We start from the raw sequence: 27,027 nt of genomic DNA, 5'->3' as shown, positions 1-27,027 counted from the left end.
TCCTTTCCATTGTTAGCGACCCACCCGAACTTCAATTTATAACCAGCATTATGGAACGCTACTGTTGATTATGGCCATACCAGTTTGAAAGCGTCTGATCTTGGAAGTTAAAGACGCAAGGTTCGCCCAGTATACGAGGCTGGTAGACCGCCTTGCAACATCGAATGCTGTAAGCTTTTATTTATTACTGTTGTACTCATCCTGGACATCAGTGTATGCATTTGAAATGCATCGTTTTTCTTTCCAATGGAAGCGCTCCACCCCGATCTTCAATATATAACCAGCATTATGTAGCGCAGCTTTTGCTTACGGCCATACCAGAGTAAAAGCACCCGATGTAGTTTGATCTACGAGGTTAGATACGCATGCGCTCTGCCAGTTCTTGGATGGGAGGCTGCCTGGGATCCCCGGATGCTGTAAGCTTTTTTCCTGTACTGTAAGTACGCCACCTGACCATCATTGCATGGCTGGGAACTGAATCTTTATCCTGTACATTGTTAGCGACCCACCCGAACTTCAATTTATAACCAGCATTATGGAACGCTACTGTTGATTATGGCCATACCAGTTTGAAAGCGTCTGATCTTGGAAGTTAAAGACGCAAGGTTCGCCCAGTATACGAGGCTGGTAGACCGCCTTGCAACATCGAATGCTGTAAGCTTTTATTTATTACTGTTGTACTCATCCTGGACATCAGTGTATGCCTTTGAAATGCATCTTTTTCTTTCCAATGGAAGCGCTCCACCCCGATCTTCAATATATAACCAGCATTATGTAGCGCAGCTTTTGCTTACGGCCATACCAGAGTAAAAGCACCCGATGTAGTTTGATCTAGGAGGTAAAACACGCATGCGCTCTGCCTGTGCTTGGATGTGAGAGTGCATGGGATCCCCGGATGCTGTAAGCTATTTTCCTATACTGTACTACTCAACCTGACCATCAGCGTATGCCTGGGAACTGCATCTTTATCCTTTCCATTGTTAGCGACCCACCCGAACTTCAATTTATAACCAGCATTATGGAACGCTACTGTTGATTATGGCCATACCAGTTTGAAAGCGTCTGATCTTGGAAGTTAAAGACGCAAGGTTCGCCCAGTATACGAGGCTGGTAGACCGCCTTGCAACATCGAATGCTGTAAGCTTTTATTTATTACTTTGTACTCATCCTGGACATCAGTGTATGCCTTTGAAATGCATCTTTTTTCTTTCCAATGGAAGCGCTCCATCCCGATCTTCAATATATAACCAGCATTATGTAGCGCAGCTTTTGCTTACGGCCATACCAGAGTAAAAGCACCCGATGTAGTTTGATCTAGGAGGTAAAACACGCATGCGCTCTGCCAGTTCTTGGATGGGAGGCTGCCTGGGATCCCCGGATGCTGTAAGCTTTTTTCCTGTACTGTAAGTACGCCACCTGACCATCATTGCATGGCTGGGAACTGAATCTTTATCCTGTACATTGTTAGCGACCCACCCGAACTTCAATTTATAACCAGCATTATGGAACGCTACTGTTGATTATGGCCATACCAGTTTGAAAGCGTCTGATCTTGGAAGTTAAAGACGCAAGGTTCAGGTAAAACACGCATGCGCTCTGCCTGTGCTTGGATGTGAGAGTGCATGGGATCCCCGGATGCTGGAAGCTATTTTCCTATACTGTACTACTCAACCTGACCATCAAGCGTATGCATATGAACTGAATCTTTATCCTTGTACATTGTTAGCGACCCACGACTTCAATTTATAACCAGCATTATAACGCTACTGTTGATTATGTACCAGTTTGAAAGCGTCTGATCTTGGAAGTTAAAGCGCAAGGTTCGCCCGATATCTGAGGCTGGTAGACCCTTACAGCATCGAATGCTGTAAGCTTTTATTCATTAATGTTGTGGTGGGAGGCCGCCTTTTTAACCTGGAAAGCTGTAAGCTTTTTTCCCTTTTGTTGGCCATCCCGGGCCCCAAACATTTTATGGTTTGGGAAAAACATCTTTTTTTTTTAGCGAAACCCCCCAACCCCTTTAATTTAAACCAGCATTATGGGGCTACCTTTTGTTAAGGCCAAAACCAGTTTAAAACTCTGATTAAATTTGGGGAAAACCAATTCGCCCGTTCGGGTGGGGAGAGTGGTGGAACCCGGAAAGCTTGCTTTTTCCTTAATGTTTCCCAACCTGAACATCAGGTATGCCCGGGGAAAAACATCTTTTTTTTTCCAAACCAAACCCCGGAACTTCAATTTATAACCAGCATTATGGGAACGCCGTTTTGTTAAGGCTACCAGTTTAAAAACACCCGATCTTTTTTGGGGGTTTAAAAACGAAGGTTTTTCCCGGTTATTGGGGAGGCTGGGATTTTCCCCCAAAGCCGTAAGCTTTTTTTATTCGGTTTTTTAACCTTTACCCTCAGGTATGCCTTTTGGGGAAAAACATCTTTTTTCCCTTTTCCCTTTTTAAACCCCCTCCCCCGAACTTTAATTTATAACCAGCATTATGTAACGCCGCTTTTGTTCGGGTTTTTACCCGTTAAAAACACCCTGATTTGGAAGGGAAAAAAAGCAAGGTTTGCCCCGTTCGGGTGGAGGCGGGCCCGGGGGCCCCGGAAAGTGGCTTTTTTTACTGTGGACCCTCCTGACCCTCATTTTATGGCCCGGGGAAAAAAATCTTTTTCCCTTTTCCCTTTGGGGCCCAATTTTAAACCCCATAATTTTTAAAAAGCATTATGGAACGCCCCCCCTTTTGTTAGGCCAAAACCAGTTTTAAAAACCCCGATTTGGGAAATTTAAAGGGGGAAAAATTTCCGTTCCAGGCTGGTAGGCCGCCTTGGGGGCCCGGAAAGCTGTGCTTTTTTCCTTAATTTTTGTTCCCCCCCTGACCCTCATTTACCTTTTTAAAAAAATCTTTTTTTTTCCAATTTTTAACGCCCACCCTTCAATTTTAACCAGCATTATGGAACGCGCTTTTGTTAGGCCATACCAGGTTAAAAACCCCCGATTTGAAGGGGAAGGAAAAAGCAATTCGCCCGTTGGGGCTTTTTAGAGCTTGGGGGCCCCGGAAAGCTGAAGCTTTTTTTCCCCTTTTGTTTCTCAACCTGGGCCCTCAGGTATCCTTTAAATGCACTTTTTCCCCTTTTCCAAAGGAAAACTTCCCCCCCAAACTTTTAAATTTTTATAACCAGCATTATGGAACGCCGGGTTTTGTTAGGGGCCAATTTTTAGGTTTAAAAAGTTATTTTATCTTGGAAGGGAAAAACGCAAGGTTTTGCCCAAAACTTAAAGAGGCTGGGACCCGGAAAACTGGTAAACTTTTTCCCCTTTTGTTTACTCAACCTGACCCTCAGGAGGGCCCGGGGAAAGCATCTTTTTCCCTTTCCTTGGAAACGCCCCCCAAACCCCTTTAATTTATAAACCCGCATTATGGAAGCCGCTTTGTTAGGAAAAACCAGTTTAAAAAACCCGGGTTTTATCTTGGAAGGGAAAAACCACCCGCCAGTTCGGGTGGGAGCCTTGGGGGCCCCGGAAAGCAAGCTTTTTTCCTTAATGGTACCCACCCGACCCTCATTGGGGGCCCGGGGAACCCTTTTTTTTCCTGCGGAAACCCCGCCCCCCCAATTTAAACCCAATTTTTCCCGCTTTGGCCTTTCGGGGCAATACCAGTTTGAAAGGTTTGATCTTGGAAATTTAAAATTAAAAATTCGCCTCCCCCGTTCGGAGGTGGGAGGCCGCCTTTTTAACCCAAAGCTGTGCTTTTTTCCTTAAGCGGCCCACCCGACCCCATCATTTTATGCCTTTTTAAAAACATCTTTTTCCTTTTTCCCTTTTTAAACGCCCACCCCCAACTTCAATTTATAACCAGCATTATGGACGCACCTTTTTTCGGCCATACCCAGGTTTAAAAAACCCCATTTTTGGAAGGGTTAAAAAGCAAGGCCCGCCCCGTTTTGGCCCCGGGTGGGAGGCCGCCTTGGGGGGCCCGGAAAGCTGTAAGCTTTTTCCCCAAAAAGGGAGCCACCCGGGCCCTCATTTTAGGCCCGGAAAGAAACTTTTTTTTCTTTTTAAACGCCCAACCCAACTTCAATTTTTAAAAAGGGATTATGGAACGCCCCTTTTTAGGCCATACCAGGTTTTAAAACCCCTGATCTTGGGAATTAAAGAAAGCAAGGCCTCCGTTCTGGCCGGGACCCTTTGCCCGGAAAGCTGTAAGCTTTTTTTTACTGTTGTACCACCTGACCCTCATTTTATGGCCCTTTTTAAAAAAATCTTTTTTCTTTCCCTTTTAAACGCCCACCCCCCCTTTAATTTATAACCAGCATTATGGAACGCACCGGTTAGCACAAAAACCCCGGTTTTAAAACCCTGACTTGGGGGAAGGGGGAAAACGCAGGTTTTGCCCCGTTCCGGGGGGGAGGCCGCCTAAAAAACCCCAAAGCTGTAAGCTTTTTTTCCCGTTGTACCCTTTTCCCGGGCCCTATTCATGGCCTTTGGGGAATGAAACTTTTTTTTTCCCAATTTTTAAACGCCCCCCCCAACTTCAATTTTTATAACCAGCATTATGAAACCCCACTTTGTTAGGCCCTACCAGGTTTTAAAACCCCTGATTTGGAAGGTTTAAAAACCAAGGCGGGCCCGTTCCCGGGGTGGAGGCCGCTTTTAAAAAAGGAAAGTGTTTTTTTTTACTTTGTACCCACCTGACCCTCATTTTATGGCCCGGGGAAAAAAATCTTTTTCCCAATTTTTAAAGGCCCACCTTAACTTCAATTTATAACCAGCATTATGGAAAAACACTTTGTTAGGGCCTTCTTCAGGGAAAACCCTGATTTTTGAAGAAGAAAGCAAGGTTTTTTCCCGTTCGAATGGGAGGCCGCCCTTTTTCCGAAAGCTGTAAGCTTTTTTTATTAAAGTACGCCCCCGGGCCCTCATTTTAGGCCTTTTTAATGAAACTTTTCCCTTTTAATTTTTAAACCCCCACCCCAACTTCAATTTTTAACCAGCATTTTGGAACGCACTTTGTTAGGCCATACCAGGTTTTAAAACCCTGATTTTTGAAAGGGTTTAAAAAGCAAGGTTGCCCCGTTCTTGAATGGGAGGCCGCCTTGCCCAAAGCTGTAAGCTTTTTTTTACTGTTGTAAACCTGACCCTCATTTTAAGGCCCGGGGAAAAAAATCTTTTTCCCTTTTAATTTTTAAACCCCACCCCCCCTTCAATTTTTTAACCAGCATTATGGAACGCACTTTTTGCCTTTCCCATTTAAAAGTCTACGAAATTAAAAAACCCGGTTTAAATTTGGACTGGAGGTTTAAAACAAAGCAATTCGTTTTCCATTCCCGGAAAAGGTATGCCTTTTGGGGGCCTTTCCGGAAGCGTAACCCTTTTTTTTTCCCAGGGGGGCCCGGGATCTACCCGGAAAAAATTTATTTGTTTTTTCTGGGGAAAAAATGAATTTTTTTATCCTGGGGGGACCCAAATTGGGGGGCCCCCACCCAATCGGGGAAAACTTTTGGCCCCCCCCTTAATTTTTAAAAAGGGATTTGGGGGAAAGCTACTGTTGATTATGGGCCCTACCAGTTTTCCCCCTGATCTTGGGAAATTAAAGACACAAGGTTCGCCCCTTCAGGTTGGGGTGGTAGACCCTTTCAACATCGAATGCTGTAAGCTTTTTTTTATTACTGTTTTAATTTTTTTCCCGGGCATCATGTATGCCTTTGAAATGATCTTTTTTTTTTCCCCCTGGAAGCGCCCACCCCATCTTCAATATACGCCCGATTATGTAGCGAGCTTTTGCTTACGGGCCCCAACCCAGAGAAAAGCACCCGGATGGTTTGATCTGAGGGTAAAACACGCATGGGCCCGCCTGTGCTTGGATGTAGAGTGCATGGGGCCCCGGATGCCGGGGAAATATTTTCCCTTTTCCACTACTCAACCTGACCATCAGCGTATTCCGGGAACTGCACTTTACCCTTTTCCCCGTTAGCCACCCACCAACCCCAATTTATAACCAGCATTATGGAACGCCGCTGTTTATTTGGGGCCCTACCCCGTTTGAAAGCCCCCGATCGTGGAAGTTAAAGACGCAAGGTTCCCCCGTATACGAGGCTGGTAGGGCCGCCTTTGGGAAAAATCAATGCTGTGCTTTTATTCAATTTAAAGTTGTACCCATCCTGGACATCAGTGTATACCTTTGAAATGCATCTTTTTTTTTCCAATGGAAGGCCCCCCCCATCTTTCAATATATAACTGGATTATGGGGGTGCTTTTTCTTTCGGGAATACCAGTGTAAAAAACAACCCATGTAGTTTGGGTCTAGGGGGTAAAACACCAGCGCCTGCCAGTTCTTGGGGTTGGGGGGCTGCCTGGGGTCCCCGGATGCTGTGTTTTTTCCTGTACCGCAAGTACGCCACCTGGGCCCATTGAGGCTGGGGGAAAGCATCTTTATCCTGTTTTTGTTAGGACCCACCCAACTTCAATTTATAAAACCCGCAATGGATCGCTACTGTTGATTATGGGAATTCCAGTTTGAAAGCCCCCTGATCTTGGAAGTTAAAGACGAAGGTTCGCCCAGTATACGAGGCTGGTAGACCGCCTTTTTCAACATCAATGCTGTAAGCTTTTTTTCATTAATGTTGTGCTATCCTGACATCAGGTTTCCTTTTTAAAAAGCATCTTTTTTCTTTCCAAAAGGGAAAGGGCCCCCCGCCATTCTTCAAATATATAACCAGCATTATGAAAAAATTTTTCTTTGGGGGAAAACCAGGGGTAAAAGCACCCATGTAGTTTGGGTCTTTTAGGGGGAAAAAACGCATGCCTTTTGCCTGTGCTTTTTTTGTGAGAGTGCATGGGATCCCCCGGGTGCTGTAAGCTATTTTCCTATACTGTACTACTTAACCTTTACCATCAGCGTATGCCTGGGAACTGACCCTTTTTCCTTTCCATTTTTAGCGACCCAACCCCAAATTCAATTTATAACCAGCATTATGGAACGCTGTTGTTTATTATGGCCATAGCAGTTTGAAAGCATCTGATCTTGAAGTTAAAGACGCAAGGTTCGCCCAGTATACGAGGCTGGTAGACGGCCTTGCAACATCGAATGCTGTAAGCTTTTATTTATTACTGTTGTACTCATCCTGACATCAGTGTATGCCTTTGAAATGCATCTTTTTCTTTTCCCAAAGGAAGGCCCGCCCGATCTTCAATATATAACCAGTCATTATGTAGCGCCGCTTTTGCTTACGGCAATACCAGTGTAAAGAGCACCCGATGTAGTTTGATCTAGGAGGTAAAAAACGTCGCCTGCCAGTTCTGGATGGGAGGCTGCCTGGGATCCCGGATGCTGTGTTTTTCCTGTACTGTAAGTACGCCACCTGACCATCATTGCATGGCTGGGAACTGAATCTTTATCCTTTCCATTGTTAGCGACCCACAACTTTAATTGTAACCAGCATTATGGAACGCTGCTGTTGATTATGGCCATACCAGTTTGAAAGCGTCTGATCTTGGAAGTTAAAGACGCAAGGTTCGCCTGTATACGAGGCTGGCAGAACCCGCCCTTGCAACATCGAATGCTGTAAGCTTTTATTCATTAATGTTGTGCTCATCCTGGAGAACAGTGTAGTTTGAAATGCACTTTTTTCTTCTTCCAATGGAAGCGCTCCACACCGATCTTCAATATATAACCAGCATTATGTAGCGCAGCTTTTGCTTACGGCCATACCAGAGTAAAAGCACCTGATGTAGTTTGATCTACGATATAGATGACGCATGCGCCTGCCAGTTCTTGGCTGGGAGGCTGCTCGATGCCCGATGCTGTGTTTTTTCCCGTACTGTAAGTATGCCACCTGGACCATCATTGCATGGCTGGCAACTGAATCTTTATTCTGTACATTTTAGCGACCCAATTTGAACTCTCAATTTATAACCAGCATTATGGAACGCTACTGTTGATTATGCATATAGCCCAGTTTGAAAGTCAGCCTGATTCAAAGTTAAAGACGCAAGGTTCGCCCAGTATACGAGGTTGGTAGACCAGCTTTGCAACATCGAATGCCAAAGCTTTTATTTATTACTGTTGTACCTATCCTGACACTGTGCGCCTTTGAATGCATCTTTTTTCTTTCCAATGAAGCGCTCCACCCTGGATCTTCAATAATATATAACCAGCATTATGTAGCGCAGCTGCTTTACGGCCATACCAGAGTAAAGCACCTGATGTAGCTTTGACCAGAGAAATGACGCATGCCCATGTTCTTGGATGGGAGGCTGCCTGGGGATCCCGGATGCTGTGTTTTTTCCTGTACCGTAAGTACACCCGACCATCACGCATGGCTAAACTGAATCTCATCCGTGCCATTGTTAGCGACCCACCGAACTTCAATTTATAACAGCACTATGAAACGCTACTGTTGATTGCGGCTTACCAGTTTGAAAGCCGCCTGATCTTGGAAGACGGGCGTCTGCCCATACGAGGATGGTAGACCGCCTTGCAACATAGAATGCTGTGCTTTTATCATTAATGCTGTACTCATCCCGACATCAGTGCGCCCTTGAAATGCATCTTTTTCCTTAATGGAAGCGCCCACCCTGATCTTCAATATATAACCAGCATTATGTAGCGCAGCTTTTGCCACGCCATGTACCATAAAAAGCACCCGATGTAGTTTGATCTACGAGGTTAGATGCGCCTGCCAGTTCTTGAATGGAGGCCGCCTGGGATGCCCGGATGCTGTTTTTTTCTGTACTGTAAGCATGCCACCTGACCATCATTGCATGGCTGGGAACTGAATCTTTATCCTGTAATATTGTTAGTGACCCACCCGAACTTATCATTTTATAACCAGCAGCATTATGGAACGCTACTGTTGATGGCCATACCTGTTTGAAAGCGTCTGATTCAGTTAAAGACGCAAGGTTCGCCCTGAAGCGAGACTGGTAGACCGCTTTGCAAACATCGAATGCTGTAAGCTTTTATTTATTACTGTTGTACCTATCCTGACATCAGTGTATGCCTGAAAGCATCTTTTTTTCCACTACGCCCACCCGATCTTCAATATATAACCAGTATTATGAAGCGCAGCTTTTGCTTTACGGCCATACCAGAGTAAAAGCACCCGATTTAGTTTGATCTAGGAGGTAAACATGTGATGCGCTCTGCCAGTTCTTGGATGGTAGGCTGCCTGGGATCCCCGGATGCTGTAAGCTTTTTTCCTGTACTGTGGGCACGCCACCTGACCATCATTGCATGGCTGGGAACTGAATCTTTATCCTGCAATACTGTTAGCGGACCCACTGAACTTCAATTTATAAATCAGCATTAAGAACGCTACTGATTATGGCTACCAGTTTGAAAGCGTCTGATCTGAAGTTAAAGACACAAGGTTCGCCTAGTATACGAGGCTGGTAGACCGCCTTTGCAACATCGAATGCTGTAAGCTTTTTATTTATTACTGTACTCTATCCTGACATCAGTGTATGCCTGAAACACTTTTTTCTAATGGAAGCGCCCGCCCGATCTTCAATATTTAACCAGCATTATAGCGCCGATTTTGTTTACGGCAATACTAGTGTAAAAGCACCTGATGAAGTTTGATTCAGGAGGGTAAAATGATGCATGCGCTTCTGCCTGTGCTTGGATGAGAGTGCATGGGATCCTTGATGGAAATATTTTCCCATACTGTACTACTTCAACCTGACCATCGTAGTTTGATGCCTGGGAACTGTATCTTTATCCTTTCCATTGTTACCGACCTCCCGAACTTCAATTTATAAATCTTGCATTATGGAACGCTGCTGTTGATTATGGCCACCAGTTTGAGCATCTGATCTGGAAGTTAAAGACGCAAGGTTCGCCCAGTATACGAGGCTAGTAGACTGCCTTGCAACATCGGTTGTGTTTTTATTTATTACTGTTGTACTCATTCTGACATCAGTGCATGCCTTTGAAATCTTTTTTCTTTCCAATGGAAGGCTCCACCCCGATCTTCAATATATAACCAGGCATTATGTAGCGCAGCTGCTTACGGCCATACTCAGAGTAAAAGCAACTACGTCTGACTGGAGATAAAAACACGCATGCGCTCTGCCAGTTCTTGGATGGGAGGTCTGGGATCCCGGATGCTGTGGCTTTTTCCTGTACTGTAAGTACGCCACCTGGCCATCATTGCATGCTGGGAACTGAATCTTTATTCTGTACATTGTTAGAGACCCACCTGACCTTCAATTTATAACCAGTATTATGGAACGCTGCTGTTGATTATGGCTATACCAGTTTGAAAGTCGCCTGATCTGGAAGAAGAGACGGTTCGCCCAGTATACGAGGCTGGTAGACCGCCCTGGTGTAAACATCGAATGCTGTAAGCTTTATTCATTAATGTTGTAATTCCACCTGGACATCAGTGTATACCTTGAAATGCATCTTTTTTCTTTCCAATGGAAGCGCTCCGCCCCTGATCTTCAATATAACCAGCATTATGTAGCGCCGCTTTGCTTACGGCAATACCAGCGTGTAAAAGCACCTGATGAAGTTTCATCTAGAGGTAAAACGCATGCGCTCTTAAGGTTCTTGGATGGGAGGCTGCCTGGGATCCCGGATGCTGTGTTTATTTCCTGTACTCAGTACGCCACCTGGACCATCATTGCATGGCTGGGAACTGAATCTTTATCCTGTACATTGTTGAAGCGACCCACCTGAACTTCAATTTATAACCAGCATTATGAACGCTAATGTTGATTATGGCTATACCAGTTTGAAAGCGTCTGACTTTGGAAGTTAAAGACGCAAGGTTCGCCCAGTATACGAGGCTGGTAGACCGCCCTTGCAAACATCGAATGCTGTAAACTTTATTTATTACTGTTGTACTCATCCTGACATCAGTGTATGCCTTGAAATGCATCTTTTTCTTTCCAAATGGAAGCGCTCCACTTCGATCTTCAATATATAACCAGCATTATGTATGCAGCTTTGCCACGGCCACCAGAGTAAAAGCACCTGGATGTAGTTTGATCTAGAGAAAACACGCATGCGCTCTGCCCGTGCTTGATGTGAGAGAGCACATGGGATCCCTGATGCTGGAAGCTATTTTCCCATACTGTACTACTCAACCCATCCAGCGTATGCCTGGGAACTGCATCTTTTACCTCTTCCACTGGTTAAGGCGACCCACCCGGAACTTCAATTTAAACCAGCATTATGGGAACGCCATTGTTCATTATGGCCACAACCCAGTTTGAAAGCGTTCGATCTGAAGTTAAAGACGCAAGGTTCGCTCAGTATAAGAGACTGGTAGACCGCCTTGCAACATCGAATGCTGTAAGCTTATTTATTACTGTTGTACTCCATCCTGACATCAGTGTACGCCTTGAAATGCATGTTTTTTCTTCCAATGGAAGCGCCCAATCTCGATCTTTAATATAGCCAGTATTATGTAGCGAGCTTTGCTTACGGCCATACCAGAGTAAAAGCACCCGATGTAGTTTGATCTAGAGGTAAAACACGCATGCGCCCGCCGTCTCTTGACGGGAGGCTGCCTGGGATCCCCGGATGCTGTAAGCTTTTTTTCCGTACTGTAAGTACGCCACCTGACCATCATTGCATGTCTGGGAACTGAATCTTTATCCTGTACATTGTTAGCGACCCTCCCGAACTTCAATTTATAACCAGCATTATGGAACGTCACTGTCTATTATGGCCATACCAGTTTGAAAGCGTCTGATCTTGGAAGTTAAAGACGCAAGGTTCGCCCAGTATACGAGGCTGGTAGACCGCCTTGCAACATCGAATGCTGTAAGCTTTTATTCATTAATGTTGTGCTCATCCTGGACATCAGTGTATACCTTTGAAATGCATCTTTTTTCTTTCCAATAAAGGCCCACCCCGATCTTCAATATATAACCAGCATTGGCGTAGCGCAAGCTTTTTGCTTACGGGCCATACCCAGAGTAAAAAGCACCCGATGTAGTTTGATCTAGGAGGGAAACGACGGCGCGCCTGCCAGTTCTTGGATGGGAGGCCGCCTGGGATCCCCGGATGCTGTAAGCTTTTTCCTACCGTAAGTACGCCACCTGGACCATCACGTATTAGCTAAACTGCATCTTTATCCTTTCCATTGTTAGCGACCCACCCGAACTTCAATTTATAACCAGCATTATGGAACGCTGCTGTTGATTATGGCCATACCAGTTTGAAAGCGTCTGATCTTGGAAGTTAAAGACGCAAGGTTCGCCAGTATACGAGGCTGGTAGACCGCCTGCAACATCGAATGTTGTAAGCTTTTATTTATTACTGTTGTACTCATCCTGACATCAGTGTATGCCTTTGAAATGCATCTTTTCTTCCAATGGAAAGCCCACCCAGATCTTCATATGATATACATTCGAGCGCTGTCTTTTGCGACGGCATGCAGTAAAAGCCATGGTTTTCTAGAGGTAATCCGCTCCTGTCTTGAATGGAGTGCTGGACACGGATGCTGTAATATTTTCCATACTGACCCTTCAATCCTGACATAGCGATGCCTGGACGCTTTTATCTTCCATTGTTACGACACCTGAACTTATTAAACAGTTCATGAACGGCTGTGATCGCTCAACATCGAGCTGAAGCTTTTATTTATTAAGTGCCATCGCATCAGTGTATACGAATATTCATCCTTTCCAACAGAACTGATTTCATTTATTACCAGTGTACGCATCTGCATCAGTGTACCTTGAAATGCACTTTTTCCATGAAGCCTCGCGGATAATACCGCATTGTGCTGCGTTTGTTACGGCTCCATGTAAAAGCACCTTATTTGATCTCAAGCTGCATCACGATGCCAACCATCTTATGCTGCCTGTTCCACGGCTACTTTTTCTTATGAGACCCTGACGATGTTAGGTGAATGATTTATCTTCATTGTAGCCCCCTAACTAATTAGCAGTTTGCAAGTTCGATTAGCCGACCTTTAAATACTTTTTTTAAGACACCGAATTCTATTAACAGCTGTAGGACCTCTTCTCATGGAAGCTATTTAGTTTCTGAGTGAAACCAGTGCCTTTAAGATTTTGCTTCCAATGAAGCCTCATTTTATTATACCATTATAGCGCTTGCTACTGCATTTCTTGATGGAAGCCCCGATATTGAATTTTAACCGCATTAGCGCCTGCCTGCTATGCAGATAAAGAACGATATTTTTATGAATTACACCCACCGACCTTCATTAAGCATACCGGATCTTGTTTATGTTATCCCTTTGAATCATTACGAATTAAAGACGCAAGGTGTCGCTTATCTCAGTTGGCACGCTTGCAAATCGAACGTTAGTTTTGACGTTGTATTGCACATACATTTAAGCTCTTTGAAATGACTTTTTCCTGGACGCTACGCCTGTTAAACCTTTAACCATTATGGTAGCGCACTTTTGCTTAACTGTACCTATTGAGTAAAAGCACTTGATGACTTTTTCTTCAGAGGTAAAACCACCTGCTTCATGCTTACGTTTAGTGTGAGTTGCATGGATCCCCGGATGCTGAGTATTCGTTTCTATCAACCGACCATCAGCGCATGCCTGGAACTGCATTTTATTTCCATTGTTCGACCCACTGAACTTCTTTATAACCGATTAGGAACCTACTGCTGGATTATGGCTTTCCATACCAGTTTGAAAGCCATCTGAATTCAAGTTAAAGACGCAAGGTTGCCCAGTACGATGAGTTGGTAGACCGCTCTGCAACATCGAATGCTGTAAGTTTATTATTCTTGTACTCATCCTAATACAGTGACGCCTTGAAATGCATCTTTTTCTTTCCAATTGAAGCTCCACCATCTTACACATATAACCAGATTATGAAAGCAGCTTTTGCTTACGGCCACCGAGTAAAAGCAACCGATGTAGTTTGATCTACGGTAAAGAGCGCCTGCCAGTTCTTGATGGGAGGCTGCATGGGATGCCCGGATGCTGTAACCTTTTTTCCTGTAATTGGGGCACGCCTCTACCTGACCATCATTGCATGGTTGGGAACTGAATCTTTATCCTGTACATTGTTAGCGACCCACCCGGAACTTCAATTTATAACCAGCATTATGGAACGCTACTGTTCATTGGTGGCCACACCAGTTTGAAAGCGTCTGATCTGGAAGTTAAAGACGCAAGGTTCGCCCAGTATACGAGGATGGTAGACCGCCTTGCAACATCGAATGCTGTAAGCTTTATTCATTAATGTTGTACCTATCCTGACATCAGTGTGCCTTTGAAATGCATCTTTTTCTTTCCAATGGCAGCGCTCCACCGATCTTCAATATATAACCAGCATTATGTAGCGCAGCTTTGCTTACGGCCATGTACCAGAGTAAAAGCACCCGATGTAGTTTGATCTAGAAGTAAACGCGCATGCGCCTCTGCCTGTGCTTGGATGTGTGAGAGTGCATGGGATCCCCGGATGCTGGAAGCTATTTTCCTATACTGTACTACTAACCTGACCACTGCATGCCTGGGAACTGCATCTTTATCCTTTCCATTAAAGAAGGACCCACCCGAACTTCAATTCTATAACCAAAAGTATTATGTGGAACGCTGCTGTTGATTATGGCCATACCAGTTTGAAAGCGTCTGATCTTGGAATTTAAAGACGCAAGGTCTGCCCAGTATACGAGGGATGGTAGGACCGCCTTGCAACATCGAATGCTGTAAGCTTTATTCATTAATGTTGTACTATCCTGGACATCAGTGTATGCCCCTTTTGAATGCATCTTTTTCTTTCCTTCCAAATGGAAGCGCTCCAACCCGATCTTCAACATATAACCAGAATTATGTAGCGCAGCTATTGCTTACGGCCATACTCCAGAGTAAAAAGCACCCGATGTAGTTTGATCTTACGAGGGTTGGGATTACGCATGCGCCTCCGCCAGTTCTGGATGGGAGGCTGCCTGGGATGCCCGGATGCTGTGTTTTTTCCTGTACTGTAAGTACGCCACCTGACCATCATTGCATGGTTGGGAACTGCATCTTTATCCTTTCCATTGTTAGCGACCCACCCGAACTTCAATTTATAACCAGCATTATGGAACGCTACTGTTCATTATGGCCATACCAGTTTGAAAGCGTCTGATCTTGGAAGTTAAAGTCGCAAGGTTCGCCCAGTATACGAGACTGGTAGACCGCCTTGCAACATCGAATGCTGTAAGCTTTTATTTATTTCTGTTGTACTCATCCTGGACATCAGTGTATGCCTTTGAAATGCATCTTTTTCTTTCCAATGGAAGCGCTCCACCCCGATCTTCAATTTATAACCAGATTATGTGCGCAGCTTTGCTTACACCATCCAGGTAAAAGCACCCGATGTAGTTTGATCTACGGAGTTAGATACGCATGCGCTCTGCCAGTTCTTGGATGGGAGGCTGCCTGGGATGCCGGATGCTGAAACCTTTTTGCCTGTACTGTAAGTACGCCACCTGACCATCATTGCATGGCTGGGAACTGAATCTTTATCCTGTACATTGTTAGCGACACACCGAACTTCAATTTATAACCAGCATTATGGAACGCTACTGTTCATTATGGCCTACCAGTTTGAAAGCGTCTGATCTTGGAAGTTAAAGACGCAAGGTTCGCTCAGATATGACGAGGCTGGTAGACCGCGTTGCAACATCGAATGTGTAAGCTTTATTTATTACTGTTGACTCATCCTGGAATCAGTGTATGCCTTTGAAATGCATCTTTTTTCTTTCCAATGGAAGCGCTCACCCGATCTTAATATATAACCAGCATTATGTGGCGCAGCTTTGCTAGACCATACCAGGTAAAAGCACCCGATGTAGTTTGATAAGGAGGTAAAACACGCATGCGCTCTGCCTGTGCTTGGATGTGAGTGCATGGATCCCGATGGAAGCGCTCATCATCTTCTATATAACCACATTAGCGATCTGGACTGCCATCACTCAAGTCCGACCCGACTCAATTTATACGCATTATGAACCTCGCTTGCAGTTCTTGGATGGAGGCTGCGGGTGCCGGATCTGAAGTTTTCGCGGTGCCAGTAACAGTGCACCTTGCAAGGCTGGAACTGAATCTTTTCTGTCATTATTTGGACCACCGACTCATTTATACCGATTATGGACCTTCTTTCATTGGCGCTCCGTTTGAACTACGAAGTTAGCGCAGTTCGCCATACAGGTGGTAGACCGCCTTGCAACATGAATGCTGTAGCTTTTTATTACTGTGTCTCATCCTGGACATCGTGTATGCCTGAAATGCATCTTTTTCTTTCAATGGGCGCTCCACCCGATCTTCAATATATAACCAGCATTATGTGCGCGCTTTGCTTACCATCCAGAGTAAAAGCACCCGATGTAGTTTGATCTAGAGGTAAAACGCATGCGCTCTGCCAGTGCTTGGATGGGAGGTCATGGGATCCCCGGATGCTGAGCTTTTCCTGTCTGTAACTACTCCACCTGACCATCATTGCTGGCTGGGAACTGATCTTTATCCTTTCCATTGTTAGCGACCACCCGAACTTCAATTTATAACCAGCATTATGGAACGCTGCTGTTGATTATGCCATACCAGTTTGAAAGCGTCTGATCTTGGAAGTTAAAGCGCAAGGTTCGCCAGTATACGAGGCTGGTAGACCGCCTTGCAACATCGAATGCTGTAAGCTTTTATTTATTACTGTTGTACTCATCCTGGACATCAGTGTATGCCTTTGAAATGCATCGTTTTTCTTTCCAATGGAGCGCTCCACCCCGATCTTCAATATATAACCAGCATTATGTAGCGCAGCTTTTGCTTACGCCATACCAGGTAAAAGCACCCGATGTGTTTGATCTAGGAGGTAAAACTCGCATGCGCTCTGCCAGTTCTTGGATGGAGGCTGCCTGGGATCCCCGGATGCTGTAAGCTTTTTCCTTCTGTAAGTACGCCACCTGACCATCATTGCATGGCGAACTGAATCTTTATCCTTTCCATTGTTAGCGACCCACCCGAACTTCAATTTATAACCAGCATTATGGAACGCTGCTGTTGATTATGGCCATACCAGTTTGAAGCGTCTGATCTTGGAAGTTAAAGCGCAAGGTTCGCCATATACGAGGCTGGTAGACGCCTTGCAACATCGAATGCTGTAAGCTTTTATTTATTACTGTTGTACTCATCCTGGACATCAGTGTATGCCTTTGAAATGCATCTTTTTTCTTTCCAATGGGCGCTCACCCCGATCTTCAATATATAACCAGCATTATGTAGCGCAGCTTTTCTGCCATACCAGGTAAAGCACCCGATGTAGTTTGATCTAGAGGTAAAAACGCATGCGCTCTGCCTGTGCTTGGATGTGAGGTGCATGGGATCCCCGGATGCTGTAAGCTATTTTCCTACTGTACTCTCAACCTGACCATCAGCGTATGCCTGGGAACTGCATCTTTATCTTTTCCATTGTTACCGACCCACCCGAACTTCAATTTATAACCAGCATTATGGAACGCTCTGTTGATTATGGCCATACCAGTTTGAAAGCGTCTGATCTTGGAAGTTAAAGACGCAGAGTTCGCCCAGTATACGAGGATGGTAGACCGCCGCAGCATAGAATGCTGTAAGCTTTTTATTACTGTTGTACTCATCTGGACATCATGTATGCCTTTGAAATCTCTTTTTCTTTCCAATGGGCATCCACCCGATCTTAATATATAACCAGCATTATGTAGCGCGCTTTGACAGCCATACCAGGTAAAGCACCGATGTAGTTTGATCTACGAGGTTGACGCTACGTCTGCCAGTTCTTGGATGGAGGCTGCCTGGGATCCGGATGCTGTAAGCTTTTTCCTGTATCGCCACCGACTCATTGCATCTGGAACTGATCTTTATCCTGTCCATTTGTTCACCACGAATTAATAAACCAGCATTTGACTACTGCATTATGCCATACAGTTTAAGCGTCTGATCTTGGAAGTTAAGACGCAAGTCGCCCATACCAGGCGTGCCCTGAACTCGATCTTAGCTTTTATTTACTGTTTCTCATCCTGGACATGTTATGCCTTTGAATGCTCTTTTTCTTTCCAATGGAGCGTCCGATCTTCAATTAACAGCATATGTGCGCAGCTTGCTAACCATACAGGTAAAAGCACTGTAGTTTGATCTGGGTAAACGCATCCTTGCCTGTTGATTGATGCATGGATCCCCGATGCTGGAAGCTATTTTCCTTACTGTACTACTCAACTGACCATCAGCGTATGCCTGGGAACTGCATCTTTATCTTTCCATTGTTAGCGACACCGAACTTCAATTTTAACCAGCATTATGGAACGCTGCTGTTGATTATGGCCATACCAGTTTGAGCGTCTGATCTTGGAAGTTAAAGCGCAAGTTCCAGTATACGAGATGGTGACCGCCTTCAACATGAATGCTGTAGCTTTTTTTATTCTGTTGTACTCATCCTGGACATCAGTGTATGCCTTTGAAATGCATCTTTTCTTTCCAATGGAAGGCGCTCCACCCGATCTTCAACATACATAACCAGCATTATAGCAAGCGCCCAGCTTTTACTTCACGACCATACCAGGTAAAGCACCCGATGTAGTTTGATCTACGAGGTGAATGCATATGCGCGTCTACCAGTTCTTGGATGGGAGGCTGCCTGGGATGCCGGATGCTGTAAGCTTTTTTCCTGCTATGAGAGTCTAAGCCACCTGACCATCATTGCATGGCTGGGAACTGAATCTTTATCCTGTACATTGTTAGCGACCCGCGAAGACTTCAATTTATAACCAGCATTATGGAGCGCTACTGTTCATTATAGCCCTTACCAGTTTGGCGTCTGATCTTGGAAGTTAAAGAGCGTAAGGTTAAGCTCTGTATCTGAGGCTGGTAGACCGCCTTGCAACATGAATGCCGCCAAGCTTTTATTTATTACTGTTGTACTCATCCTACTGGACATCAGTGTATACCTTTGAAATGCATCTTTTTCAAACCAATGGGAAGCGCTCATCTCAACCTGACCATCAGCGTATGCCTAGGAACTGCATCTTTATCCCTTTCCATTTAGCATTACCGAACTTCAATTTACCAACCAGCATTGCTTATGGAGCGGCTGCTGTGATTGTAAGCCATACCAGTTTGAAAATACGATCTTGGAAGTTAAAAGGCGCGAGTTCGCCCAGTATACAAGGATGTTGAACCGCCTTGCAACATATAGAATGCTGTAAGCTTTTTTATTACTGTTGTACTCATCCTGGACATCAGTGTGTATGCCTTTGAAATGCGCTCTTTTCTTTTCAATGGGCGCTCCCACCCAGTCTTCAATATATAGCCAGCATTATGTAAGCGCAGCTTTACTTCTGACCATCCCAGGTAAAGCGCCGATGGTTTGATCACGAGGTTAGATGCGCTATCGCTCTGCCAGTTCTTGGATGGGAGGCGCAGGATGCCGGATGCTGTAAGCTTTTTTCCTGTACTGTAAGTCGCCACCTGACCATCATTGCATGGCTGGGAACTGAATCTTTATTCTGTACATTGTTAGCGACCCACCCGAACTTCAATATATAACCAGCGTATGGAGCGCTACTGTTCATTATGGCCATATTACCAGTTTGGCGTCTGATCTTGGAAGTTAAAGGCGCAAGGTTATTCTCAGTATCACCCAGTAGTGGAGCCATGCTTACGGCATCAGTGCTGTAAGCTTTTGTATTTGTACTGTTGTACTCATCCTGGACATCGGTCATGCCTTTGAAATGCATCTTTTCTTTTTCCAATGGAGCGCTCCGCGATCTTCAATATATATGGCATTATGTGGCGCCCGGCTTTTACTTACAGCCATACCAGGTAAGCACCCGATGTAGTTTGATCTAGGAGGTAAAACACGCATCGCTCTGCCTGTGCTTGGATGTGAGAGTGCGGGATCCCCGGATGCTGTAAGCTATTTTCCTATACTGTACTACTCAACCTGACCATCCAGCGTATGCCTGGGAACTACATCTTATCCCTTTCCATTTGTTAGCGACCCACCCGAACTTCAATTTATAACCAGCGTATGGAGCGCTGCTGGTTATAGCCATGCAGTTTGGCTTGTCAGTCTTGGAAGTTAAAGGCATAAGGTTATTGGTATCTGAGGGATGGTGAACCGCCTTGCAACATAGAATGCTGTAAGCTTTTTTTTATTACTGTTGTACTCATCCTGGACATCAGTGTATGCCTTTGAAATGCATCTTTTTTTCTTTCCAATGGGCGGCTCCACCCCGATCTTCCAATATATAACCCAGCATTATGTGCGCAGATGTTGCTTACAGCCATCCCAGAGTAAAGCACCCGATGTAGTTTGATCTCACAGTTAGATCTGCCGCGCTCTACCAGTTCTTGGATGGGGCACCTGGGATGCCCCGGGGATGCTGTAGCTTTTCCTGTACTGTAAAGCATACCTGACCATCATTGCGCCCAGCTGGGAACTGAATCTTTATCCTTTTACATTATTTAGCGACCCGCGAACTTCAATTTATAAGCAGCATTATGGGCAGCTGCTGTTGATTGTATTCCATACCACTTTGAAAGCGTCTGATCTTTGGAAGTTAAAGGCGTAAAGGTTAAATAGTATCCCCGAGGCTGGTAGACCGCCTTGCAACATTGAATGCTGTAAGCTTTTATTTATTACTGTTAGCCTCATCCTGGACATCGAGGTGTATGCCTTTAAATGCATCTTTTCTACTTTCCAATGGGCGCTCCACCCGATCTTCAATATATAACCGGCGTATAGCAAGCAGCTTTTACTTCTGACCATACCAATTAAAGCACCGAATGTAGTTTGATCTAGGAGGTAAAACATGCGCTCTGCCTGTGCTTGAATGTGAGAGTGCATAGGATTGGATGTAAGCTATTTTCCTATACCTTCTCAACCCCAGCCATCAAGCTATGCCTGGGAACTGCATCTTTATCCTTTCCATTATTTAGCCACCACCCGAACTTCAATTTATAAACAGCATTATGGAGGCAGCTGCTGTTGATTATAGCCATACCAGTTTAGAAAGCGTCCTGATCTTGGAAGTTAAAAGGCGCCAAGGTTAAGCCCAGTACTCGAGGATGGTGAACCGCCTTGCAACATAGAATGCTGTAAGCTTTTTTTTATTACTGTTGTACTCAATCCTGGACATCAGTGTATGCCTTTAAATGCATCTTTTCTTTCCAATGGAGGCGCTCCACCCGATCTTCAATATATAACCAGCATTATGTAGCGCAGATGTTGCCGGCCATCCCAATTAAAAGCACCCACGATGGATTTGATCTCACAATTTAGATACGCTATCGCTCTACTTAGTTCTTGGATGGGAGGCTGCCTGGGATGCCGGATGCTCTATAGCTTCCTGTACTGTAAGTACGCCATTAATATTTAAAACGGGAACTGAATCTTTATCCTTTCCATTGTTAGCGACCACCCGAACTGAATTTATAAACGGCATTGCTGGAGCAGCTGCTGTTGATTATGGCCATACCACTGGCGTCAGTCTTGGAAGTTAAAGGCGCAAGAGTTAACCAATTATCACGAAGGCTGGTAGACGCCTTGCAACATCGAATGCCTGTAGCTTTGTACGTACTGTTGTACTCATGGACATCAGTGTATGCCGCTGAAATACATCTTTGCTCTTTCCAATGGAAGCGCCACCCGATCTTTATTATAACTAGCATTGCCGTAGCAGCTTTTGCTTCACAGCCATACCAGGTAAAAGCACCGATGTAGTTTGATCCTACGAGGTTAGATATCACGCTCTGCCAGTTCTTGGATGGGAGGCTGCACAGGATGCGGGTTGCTGTAAACTTTTCCTGTACTGTAAGTCATACTGACCATATTTGCATGGCTGGGGCTGAATCTTTATCCTTTCCATTGTTAGCGACCCACCCGAACTTCAATTTATAAACAGCATTATGGGCGCTGCTGTTGGTGCCAATACATACCACTTTGGCGTCTGATCTTGGAAGTTAAGGCATAAAGGTTAGCCAATTATCTGAGGGCGCCTTACGGCATCGGTATGTAGCTTTTCATTTATTACTGTTGTACTCATCCTGGACATCAGTGTATGCCTTTGAAGTACATCTTTTTCTTTCCAATGGAAGCGCTCCACTTTGATGCTGATATATAACCAGCATTATAGCAGCTTTGCTTGCATTCGCGCAGTAAAGCACCCGATGTAGTTGATCTACGAGGGTTTAGATGCATATCGCAGCTCTTGCCAGTTCTTGGATGGGAGGCTGCCTGGGATGCCACCGTAAACGCACCACTGTACTGTAAGTCGCCACCTGACCATCATTGCATGGCTGGGGCAGATCTTTATCCTGTACATTGTTAGCGACCACCCGAACTTCAATTTATAACCAGCATTATGGAGCCTTTACTGTTCATTATGGCCATTCCAGTTTGAAAGCGTCTGATCTTGAGTTTAAAGACGCAAAGGTTCGCTCAGTATACGAGGCTGGTAGACCAGCGTTGCAACATCGAATGTTGTAAACTTTTATTTGTACTGTTGTACTCTGTGCAGACATCAGTGTATGCCTTTCAATCATCTTTTTTCTTTCAATGGAGGCGCTCCGCAGGTCATTTAATATATAACCAGCATTATGTAGCGCAGCTTTTGCTTACAGCCATACCAGAGTAAGCACCCGATGTAGTTTGATCACGAGGTTAGATACTTATCTTTGCTCTGCCAGTTCTTGGATGGGAGGCTGCCTGGGATGCCGGATGCTGTAAGCTTTTCACCATACAAAGTACGCCACCTGACCATCATTGCATGGCTGGGAACTGAATCGCTATCCCTTTCCATTGTTAGCGACCACCGAACTTCAATTTATAAAACAGCATTATGGAACGCTGCTGTTGATTGTAAGCCCTTCACTGAAAGCGTCTGATCTTGGAAGTTAGAAGCCTTAAGGTTCATGGTATACGAGGCTGGTGAACCCGCGCCGCAGCATCGAATGCTGTAGCTTTATTACTGTTGTACTCATCCTGGACATCTGAGGTGTACCTTTGGAAATGCATCTTTTTTTCTTTCAATGGAAGCGCTCACCCGATCTTCAATATATAACCAGCATTATGTGGCAGCTTTGCTTCTGACCATCCCAGGTAAAGCACCCGATGTAGTTTGATCTCTGAGGTTAGATACGCATCGCGCTCTGCCAGTTCTTGGATGGGGAGGCTGCCTGGGATACTTGGATGCTGTAAGCTTTTTTCTGTACCGTAAGTGCGTAGCCACCCTGACCATCATTGCATGGCGCAGGAACTGAATCTTTATCACTTTTCCATTGTTAGCGATACCCGAACTGTTTATAACCAGCATTATGGAACGCTACTACTACATTATGGCCATACCAGTTTGAAGCGTCTGATCTTGGAAGTAAAGCCAAGGTTACTGCGATATACAACGAGTAACGCCTTATTATTGAATCTCTAGCTTATATCGTTGTAAATCATCTGGACATTGTATGCTTACATTTTCTTTACAAGATGTACGCGCTTAATATCTACCAGTTATCAATGGAGCTTGCTCGTCATCAGGTAAACACCCATGGTTGATCCGGTTAGATCTATGCGCCGCATCCTGGGGAAGCCCGGATCGTTGTTAAGTTCCACCTGAATGCGCCTGACCTCATTGATGCTGGATGAATGGACCCGATTGATATTTACCCATTGATTATAACCTAGCCATCATGAAGCGTTCTGGAATATCACGTTTCCATTCACTGAGTTAAGCTTAACCACATGTTGGCATTTATATGTACGTTACGGACTGCTTGAGCTTATTAAGACTTTTTCAATCGGACGTACCTTTAAACATCATTCTTAAGCCTCACTTTTCTTATCACCAGACATTGTAAGCCAGCTTTTATCTTCAGGTAAACGCTCACCGATCTGCATTACCGATTGAGGCGCTTGCTTCCGATGCATAGGTAAGACCCTGATTAACTTGACTCATGCTTGCTGAACTGCCATCTTATCTTCGATGGAGGCTGCCTGAGTTCCGATTTAAAGCTTTCCTGACTGTACGCATTATGGCCACTGTTGAACTGATCTTATCTTCCAGTTTAAAGCGCATGAAGTTCAATAACGATATGGAACGACTGCTTATGCCACCGTTTAAGCTTTATTTATTACGTATTGTACTCAGGACATCAGTGTTGCCTTGAAATGCATCTTTTTCTTTTCCAAGGCGCCACCCGATCTTATTATATACCAGCTGTAGCGCAGCTTTATTCAGCCATCAGTCAATGGAGACCTCAGTATCTTACATACGCGATTGATGGGGCTTGCTTTGGACCGAGTGATGCACCGATGTGTTGATCTACCATTTCTGCTACACCTGACCATGTCTTATGGCTGGACTGAATCCATTTACTATTCATTTTAGCGCCACGACTTCAATTACAGCTTTGACGCTGACTTTATTGCTTACCAGTTTAAGCGCGACTGTAATTAAGCGCAAGTTGGAAGCTTGTATTTAGGCGGTTAACGCTATCATTAAAGAGCTGTAAGTTATTTATACGTGTCATCTGACCTGATGCCTTTGAAATGCATCTTTTTCTTTCAATGGAGCGCTCCGCGATCTTCAATATACTGTAACGTTATGTGGCGCAGCTTTCTGGCCATACCAGGTAAGCGCACCGATGTAGTTTGATCTAGGAGGTGCAAACACGCATGCGCTCTGCAATAGCAGGATAGCAAAAGAGTGCATGGGATCCCCGGATGTATGCATGTACCTATACTGTACTACTCAACCTGACCATAAGACGTATGCCTGGGAACTGCATCTTTATCCTTTCCATTGTTAGCGACCCACCCGAACTTCAATTTATAACCAACATTATGGGCAGCTGCTGTTGATTATGGCCATACCAGTTTGAAAGCGTCTGATCTTGGAAGTTAAAGACGCAAGGTTCGCCAGTATACAAAAAGGATGGTAGACCGCCTTGCAACATAGAATGCTGTAAGCTTTTTTTAATACTGTTGTACTCATCCTGGACATCAGTGTATGCCTTTGAAAGTAAATACTTTTTCTTTCAATGGAAGCGCTCCACGATCTTCAATATATAACCAGCATTATGTGGCGCAGCTTTTGCTTACAGCCATCCCAGGTAAAAGCACCCGATGGTTGATCTGCGGGTTAGATACGCATGCGCTCTGCCAGTTCTTGGATGGGGAGGCTGCCTGGGATGCCCGGATGCTGTAAGCTTTTTCCTGTACTAGCAAGTACGCCACCTGACCATCATTGCTGGCTGGGAACTGAATCTTTATCCTTTTCCATTGTGACCCACCCGAACTTCAATTTATAAACAGCATTATGGAGCGCTGCTGTTGATTGTAGCCATACCACTTTGAAAGCGTCTGATCTTGGAAGTTAAAGACGCAAGAGTTCGCCAGTATACGAGCTGGTAGACCGCCTTGTAACATCGAATGCTGAAAGCTTTTATTTATTACTGTTGTACTCATCCTGGACATCGGTGTATGCCTTTGAAATGCATCTTTCCAATGGAAGCGCTCACCCCGATCTTCAATATATAACCAGCAGCATTATGGCGCAGCTTTTGCCCACGGCCATACCAGGTAAAAGCACCCGATGTAGTTTGATCTACGAGGTTGAATCTTGCGTCGCGCTCTGCCAGTTCTTGGATGGGAGGCTGCCTGGGATGCCCGGATGCTGGAAGCTATTTTCCTATACTGTACTACTCAACCTGACCATCAGCGTATGCCTGGGGAACTACATCTTTATCCTTTCCATTGTTAGCGACCACCCAGACAATTTACTGTAGCGATATGGAACTACTGACGGTTATAGCCATACCAGTTTGACAGCGTCTGATCTTGGAAGTTAAAGTCGCAGGTTCGCCATATACGAGGCTGTTAGACCGCCTTGCAACATCGAATCTGTAAGCTTTTATTTATTACTTTGTACTCATCCTGGACATCAGTGTATCCTTTGAAATGCATCTTTTTCTTTCAATGGAGCGCTCCATCCGATCTTCAATATATAACCAGCATTATTGGCGCAGCTTTGCTTACAGCCATACCAGTAAAGCACCCGATGTAGTTTGATCTAGGAGTAAAACACGCATGCGCTCTGCCAGGTCTTGGATGGGAGGCTGCCTGGGATCCCCGGATGCTGTAAGCTTTTTCCTGTACTGTAAGTACGCCACCTGACCATCATTGCATGGCTGGGAACTGAATCTTTATCCTGTACATTGTTAGCGACCACCCGAACTTCAATTTATAACCAGCATTATGAAGCGCTACTGTTGATTATGGCCATACCAGTTTGAAGCGTCTGATCTTGGAAGTTAAAGGCGCAAGGTTGCCAGTATCGAGCTGTAGACCGCCTTGCAACATCGAATGCTGTAAGCTTTTATTATTATTTGTACTCATCCTGGACATCAGTGTATGCCTTTGAAATGCATCTTTTTCTTTCAATGGAGCGCTCACCCGATCTTCAATATATAACCAGCATTATGAAGCGCGCTTTGCTTACGCCATACCAGGTAAAGCACCCGATGTAGTTTGATCTAGGAGGTAAAACACGCATCGCTCTGCCGTCTTGGATGGAGGTGCTGGGATCCCCGGATGCTGTAAGCTTTTTCCTTACTGTAATCAACCTGACCATCAGCATGGCTGGGAACTGATCTTTATCCTTCATTGTTAGCGACCCACCCGAACTTCAATTTAAACCAGCATTATGGCGTACTGTTGATTTGCCATACCAGTTTGAGCGTCTGATCTTGGAGTTAAAGCGCAAGGTTCGCCAGTATCGAGCTGTGACGCCCAACATGCGGCTCCCCTGATCTTGGAATACAGATAGGCGCCATTAAGCCAGTATCTGAGCTGGATAGGCGGGATCGGATGCTGTAAGTTTCCTACTGTACCACTGACCATCAGCAGCTGGGACTGATCTCATAGCGCCCTTCATGCATTGCACGAATCTGTAACAGTTATACCATGAACCAGCTACCTTGTGTGCAGTTAAAATTTCGTATGACTGATCCGGATCGTAGTTTTCTTCTGTACCCACCTGACATCTATGCCTGGACTGATCTTTATCCTTCATTGTTAGCGACCACG

This window comes from Polypterus senegalus, chromosome 1, assembly GCF_016835505.1.
Source record: "Polypterus senegalus isolate Bchr_013 chromosome 1, ASM1683550v1, whole genome shotgun sequence".
In the NCBI taxonomy this organism is placed as follows: domain Eukaryota; kingdom Metazoa; phylum Chordata; class Cladistia; order Polypteriformes; family Polypteridae; genus Polypterus; species Polypterus senegalus.
This window is presented reverse-complemented; position numbering follows the sequence as displayed.